Here is a 5,576-nt window from a genome sequence, read left to right on the forward strand (position 1 = left end):
TTCTTGTCCAACAAAACTGTCTCATAGAAGTCCTGCTGTTCCTTAGTGTGAAACCTATAATCAACAGCAGTTCATCTCCTTGAAGCATACGGATCTGCTTCTCTCCACTTCCTCAGCCCTGAGTCTCTTCTGAGCTTCATGTCCTCAGCCACAGGATGAGCATCATTGTGGTCTGGGATCTTGGGCTTGAGCTTTCTCAGAACATGCTCTTCATCATCTTCTTCAGCAGCTTCAGGCACTGGGGCCTTGTTCTTTTCAGTTGTAGGTATGCTCCTCGTATTTCTCTTTGGAGCTGTCTTGACCTTTGATGCAGCCTTGGGTGCTTCCTTGGGCTTAGATGCAGTAGCCCCTGATTTGATAGCATCACCCATTAGCTTGGGTGCCTTAGGTGCTGGTGCAGCAACCTCTTCTTCTTCCTCTTCTTCCATGATGGAAGCCTTTCCAAGCACTCTGGCTACGGTCTTCTTGACCCTTCCCTTCCTTTTCTTTCCTTCAGCGGCAACTGGCTCTATGGTTGCAGGCTTTTCAGGAATCTGAGTTGAGGCTCTGGCCTTTGGCATAGGCTGCCTACCTGCTGGCCTTTTGATTTTCAATCCTGGTTTTATGCCCTGTGCTGGCTCAACTTTCTTGGAAGTTGCTTCCTCTTCTGCCACATAATTCTCATCTTCTGAGTCTGAGGTTCTCTTCTTTCTCTGTCTTGTGGCAGCTTTAGGCAGATTGCTAGGGGTGCTCCTGCTGCCATCATCTGAGGAACTTGAGGGACTAGTGCCCTCACTCATCTGCACTTGCTGCTCTGACAAGTTCTGGCTATCACTTTGGTCTGACATGATGCAAACTCTGACTGCTGACCCTGTGAATAGGTTATAGATGAGATAGAGTGGATAAGCATCACAAAATGCAGAGATTTTTGCAAAAGAATAATTCAATAACTTAGTTTTAGTTTCCCACTGAAAGCATCTCGGATCTACCGATTTCTAAACTCGGTGATACCGAAGCAGTTTTGGCACCTAAACTAGTGAACTCGGTCAGACCGAGTCACAGTTCGGTGGCACCGAGACTGCTAGGGTTTCACAGAGTTCCAAAATCGGTCACACCGATAAGTAATTCTCGGTCAGACTGAGTATCACTTGTGCAATGGCATAAGCCAAATCGGTGGGACCGAGTTTTTCAACTCGGTGGGTCCGAGATGGTTTCGGCGGAAACCTAACCCTAAAATTTTCGAATCAAAACTAATCTACGAACGCATTGACTGGATAGGAGTGTTTCAATCGTGGCAAGAATCATTAAGAACACAATGTGCTAGGAATCGGACGGGGAATAGCACTGTGATCGAGTCCATACCCTAGTTTGGCGGAGACTCGCTACGGCGGCAACGGCGGGGTTGAATTTCCGTTGACGGCGACGGAGACCAGTGACTGGAGGCGGCTGGCGGCGAGGAGACGATCCGGAGACCACGTTGGAAGAGCAGGCTATCGCGCAGGCGAAGGGGTTCGGAGAAATTTCCAAATTTTTGCCCGTGACTATATATAGCCCGACCCTGTCAGTGTGACCGAGTGGAACAACTCGGTGGCACCGAGATGCAAAACTGTATACAGTTGTTGCAACTCGGTGTGACCGAATGGTTCAAATCGGTTGCACCGAGATCGAAAACCTAGATCAACTTAATGATCTCGGTAGGACCGAAAGTAGGGTATCGGTCAGACCGAGAATCATAAAGAGGTTTTGGAAGTTTAAGTCTATGACGAATCAGGGACTCCGAGCGCTCCTCACACAGAGTGGTTCGAATCTGACTTGATCAAATTTTGTGATGTAGCATGAATAGAGTTTGAGACGAGAAAAGCATAGATAGCTAGAGGAGATTCATAGGCATTCTTGTCCATCCACTTGGCAAAAGGAAATAAAACCAAACAATCAAAACAACAAGTGGATGTCCTCGAATGAGTAAAATATGCAACCAGCATGCTCACACAATAAGATGGCAAATGAAATATGTGACAAGGCATGCACAACCAATTCTAGCATCTATCAAGCAATTTGCGATGACAAGGTCATCTATATATGAGTATATTGACTTAGGAGTCAAGTGAGAACACTTGATCATAGGTCATACTCATCGTTTAAGCTCAAGTGGGGTTACCACTTTTACATAAAGCATTGTTGTGTTCACATCTTTAGAGTTGCTTTAGCTCAAGTCTTAGAGTAAAGATCCCCCTAGATGTGATATCCCCCCTTAGTGGGATGAACTAACCTCGGGTTTTGTCGATGATGACTTCATGTAGATGTTGAAGATGTGGATGCTCAATGTTGATGTAGATCACTTGGAGCTATCCATTTGAGTGAATTGCACTTTCAATACCTACATGGGTTAGTCCCACAAGGAACAAACAAGGATATCCATAGACATAGAGTGATGCACACACAAGATGATGTCCATGAAAACTTTTAGGTTACCTTGTCCCTTGTCTTACCAACAAGAGGGTTTGTGACTCCTTGAACTAGTGCAAGATGTGGAAGTTGATTGCACTTGTTCTTGCCAAAATGATAAGAGTGAAGTATGTTGGCGGAGTCACCCTCAAGAACTCTCTAGTTCTTCTTCTTTTGGATCCACACCATCTTGATGGGAATCCTTGGAGTTGTAGTCGTACTTGATGAAGTGGAACTTGAAGTAGTCTTGGGAATCCACTTGACTAAGTTCTTAGGAGCTTCTTCAAATGTATCAATTTCCTCTTGAAGCTTGTCCTTGCCTTTTTGCTTGTAGTCTTGTGGTGGAAGATCATCTTGAGCTTGTGTCCCCTTGAAAGAAGTATCATACTTCTCTTGTTGAGGAACAAACTTTGTCTTGGGGTATTGATCTTCTTCCCACTCAAATCCATTGGCATTGAACTTTCGTTCAAAACCAACACCTTGATTCTTCCGGTGCATTCCTTGCTTGCGCACAATTTCCTCGAATTGCTTACTCCCAGCAAGGCTTTTGTACACTCCTTTCTCTATAATTCCCTTCAATAAGCTATTTTCTTGCTCAAGTGTAACTTGGCTAAGAGAATCATTAGTGGAATCAAGAGAACTACTAGAAGCAACAATATTGGATTTAGCATGACCATTGTTACTGCTAGAGGAAGAATCTTTCTTGTTCTTATTACTAGACTTGACTTGAGGCATGTAAGTGGATAAGAGTAAACGCTTGGCAATGTAAGAAGAACCTTTCTTGCGGAGATCATCATTGATTGCTTTTAAGAACTCATGCTCTTGCTCAAGATTGAGCTTTTCAAAGCGTAACTTCTCATGAGCTCTTAAAAGTTCTCGATGATCTTCAAAGATAGTTTCATGAGATAACTTAAGAGTGTTTAGTTCTTTAGTTAGAGCCTCAATCTTCTCCTTATCATTGTCATTCTTTTTATCTTGATTAGCATGATTAATTGACGTTTCATCATAGTATTCATCACTAGAGTTGTCAACAAGCAAATCATCACCTAACAAGTCATCTTCATCACTATTGAAATCAACATACTCGGGGTGTGTTACCTTAGGACCTTTGGCCATGAAGCATCTTCCAATTCCTTCATTTGGTGAGTCAAATATGTCATAGGAGTTGGTTGACACAAGTGCTAGACCGGCAACACAATCATCTTGAGTATCTTCGGAGTCGGAGTGGTAACTTCTCTCGGAGTGGCTGTCGGAGTCGGACCCGGATACCCATTCACCAACATGAGCTTGATGTCTTCGTTTTGTGTAGCTCCTTGATGATTTTTCCTTCCTTTCCGAATCCTTGCTTCTCCGTGAGTATCTTCGTTCATAACGATCATCTCTACTCCTTCTCTCTCTTGGTGGTGATTCTTTGCTTCTTCTTTTTGGAGAATCTTCTCTTCTCTTGTAGGGAGCCGTACACTCATTGGAATAGTGTCCGGGTCTTCCAAAACTGTAGAAGTTTCGCTCTCGACTAGAAGATCTTTTGTCATTGTAGGACCTTGACTTGAAGCTTTTATCTTTTCTTCTACTCTTGTAGAACTTGTTGAAGTTCTTCACCATTAAGCTCAATTCTTCATTGAAGTTTTGTTTCTCACTTGATGATGTAGGGGCTTCACATGAGGCTTTGTAGGCACCACTTGATTTGTTGTGAAGTTCCTCTTTATCCTTAAGTGACATCTCATGAGCAACAATTCTTCCAATCACCTCCGTTGGCTTGAGATCTTTGTAATTGGGCATCATTTGGATCAATGTGCACACGGTATCATATTTTCCATCCAAGGCTCTTAGAATCTTCTTGATGATGAATCTATCGGTCATCTCTTCACTTGCTAAGCCGGCAATCTCATTTGTGATGGGAGCAAGCCTAGAGTACATTTCAGCGACACCTTCACCATCCTTCATTTTGAACTTGTCAAGTTGACTTTGAAGCACATCCAACTTGGATTCCTTGACGGAGTCGGTACCTTTGTGCATATCAATCAAAGTGTCCCAAATTTCCTTTGCATTCTCAAGACGGCTGATTTTGTTGAATTCTTTGGGGCACAATCCGTTGAAGAGAATATCACAAGCTTGAGCATTGTATTGCAACATCTTCAACTCATCCGCGGTAGCTTCATGGTTTGGTTCTTTCCCATCAAAGAAGTCACCTTGCAAACCAACACACACAATAGCCCAAACGGCGGGGTTATGTCCAAGAATATGCATTTTCATTTTATGCTTCCAACTAGCAAAATTAGTACCATCAAAGTAAGGACCTCTACGGTGATAATTTCCCTCGCTAGACGCCATACTCTTCTAGGTTGTGAAACCAAGGCTATGACCACCAAAAGCTATGGAGATCAAAGCAAATGGAGACCAAAGCTCTGATACCACTTGTAGGATCGAAAGTATGTCTAGAGGGGGGGTGATTAGACTACTTGACCAAATAAAAACTTAACCTTTTCCCAATTTTAGTTCTTGGCAGATTTTAGCTATTGTAGGACAAGTCAAGCAATCATCACATAATTCAAGCAAGCATGCAAAGAGTATATTGGCAGCGGAAAGTAAAGCATGCAACTTGCAAGAATGTAAAGGGAAGGGTTTGGAGAATTCAAACGCAATTCGAGACACGGATGTTTTTCCCGTGGTTTGGATAGGTGGTGCTATCCTACATCCACGTTGATGGAGACTTCAACCCACGAAGGGTAACGGTTGCGCGAGTCCACGGAGGGCTCCACCCACGAAGGGTAACGGTTGCGTGAGTCCACGAAGGGCTCCACCCACGAAGGGTCCACGAAGAAGCAACCTATAAGTGCATCTAGTGCCACCCCTAGTTGGTTTTGGAGTATTGACGACAAACCTAGTTGAGGGACTAATGTGTTTGTGAGAATTGCAGGAAAACACAGGTAGAAGTCCCTCATTGATTCGGTTTCACTAGCAGAGATGACCCCTAAAAATGTACGAAGACATTGAAGATAATGGTGGTTTATGAAGACATTCATATTGAAGACAATGACATGAGAAGACTCCCTATGAAGCTTATGGAACTCGAAGACTTAGATCCCTTGTAGTCTTTATTTCATTCATGTCGTGTCATAGGAACCACCGTACTGTTAAGTGGGGTCCAAGAG

This window comes from Triticum urartu, chromosome 2A, assembly GCF_056163025.1.
Source record: "Triticum urartu cultivar PI428250 chromosome 2A, HENAU_Tu73, whole genome shotgun sequence".
NCBI lineage: Eukaryota > Viridiplantae > Streptophyta > Magnoliopsida > Poales > Poaceae > Triticum > Triticum urartu.